The 1756-nt window shown below is 54.7% G+C and overlaps 1 pseudogene; it reads left to right on the top strand.

Annotated features, from left to right (window-relative positions):
• The first annotated feature begins 50 nt into the window (after nucleotides 1–50).
• On the top strand, nucleotides 51–1750 carry LOC119346733 (annotated as a pseudogene).
• Nucleotides 1751–1756: the final 6 nt, after the last annotated feature.

Here is a 1756-nt window from a genome sequence, read left to right on the forward strand (position 1 = left end):
AGGCTCGCACACAACCCGAAGAGCACAGCCAATACATCACGCTTTTCACCATGGACGACGATCTTGTATACCTGTGCTCTGCTTTGCTCTCGTGTCAGTGTTGGCTCACGGTTGTCCAGCTCCTGAAGCCGTGACGACGGCTGCCACCGGGGCCGCCGAACCTGCCGGTGATCGGGAGCGCGCACCGGCTGGTGATTTAACGCGCTGCCGCACCGCACGATGGGCGAGCTGGCCAGCGTGCATTGGCCGCTCATGTACCTCCGCGCCGGGCACGTGCTGTGGTGGTGGTTCCGTCCAAGGAGGCTGCCCGCGAGGTGCTCAAGACCCACGGCGCCATCTTGGCCACTGGGGCGAAGCTCATGGCTGGCGACATCGTGGCTCGACGGACCACCTATTCTGCCCTATCCCCGGCGACTACTTCGGAAAGCTCCGAAAGCTGTGCGTCTAGGAGATCCTGAGCAACGACCGCGTCCGCTCCTACAAGGACATCCGGGAGGACGAGGTGCGGAGCCTCGTCGACGACACCGGGGCGGCCGGGCGTTCGGCATGAAGAGCAGCAGAGCCGAAGACTTCGTGGCGGCCATCAAGCACAGGTTCGTCTACAGCACAAGCTTCTCGATCCCTGAGCTCTTCCCTGGTTTCACGGGGATTTTATCTTCCTCCCTAGCATAAGCATGAACCTCCAGAGCGTTCGTGACACCGTCAACGGCATCCTGAAGGAGATCATCGACCACACGGAGTAAATCCTCAAGACTGGCAGGTCAACCGCGTCGGAGAAGAACCCGGTGGAAGTTCTCCTCGGCCTTCACGGAAATGAAGACTTTGGCTTCCCCATCACCCGCTCCACGGTCAAAGCAGTTATCTTGGTTAGTCCTACTACTATTGCAGTACAATTTTAGTAGTAACACAAAATTTTAAAAGATTTTCAGGCCTCAACATTCATCTAATTTTTTTTTGAAATATAAACATAGGCATCAGTTAAAATAAGATTTTCATGCCTCGACACTTGTCTATACAGAACATATATGCGGGTGGGACAGAGACATCTCCATGGTATGGGTCAGGTCAGAGCTGATGATGAAGCCAAAGGTAATGAGGAAGCTGCAAGACAAGATCAGGGCGGCGTTCCGCGAGATCGATCTCTGGACGAGCCGAAGTTGCATCAAGTACCTCGGCTTGGTGATCAAGGAGACGTTCAAGCTGTACCCAGCAACTACCATCTTGATCACTCGAGGGAGCACCGAGGCCTGCGAGATCAACGGGTATGTGATGCCAACCAAGACGAGTGTGACCATAAAGTCCTGGGCCATCATGTGTGACCCCTAGTACTGGTAAGACGCCGAGGAGTTCAGGCCGGAGAGTTTCAGGCAGCTCGCTTTGACTTCCATGGCCTCTGCTTCGGGTACACGCCATTCAGCGATTGAAGGATTAACAGGTACATGCTGCCAGCCAAGACGAGGGTGATCATAAACTCCTGGGTAATCATGTTGGACACCCAGTCCAGGAACATGCCGAGGAGTTCAGAGCGGAGAGGTTCAAGGGAGCTTGCATGGACTTTCATGGTGTATTCTTCGGGTACACGCCGCAGACCAAAGGATGGCATGTACCTGAAGCAGGAGTTTATGATGGCCCAGCAGTTTATGATCACTCTCGTTTTGCCTGTCATCACGTACTCATTGATCTTGCATGCCCCCGAGCGGCTTGTACCCGAAGTAGATGCCATGACAGTCCATGCGAGCAGCCTTGAACTTCTCAG

This window comes from Triticum dicoccoides, unplaced genomic scaffold, assembly GCF_002162155.2.
Source record: "Triticum dicoccoides isolate Atlit2015 ecotype Zavitan unplaced genomic scaffold, WEW_v2.0 scaffold47705, whole genome shotgun sequence".
Lineage (NCBI taxonomy): Eukaryota > Viridiplantae > Streptophyta > Magnoliopsida > Poales > Poaceae > Triticum > Triticum dicoccoides.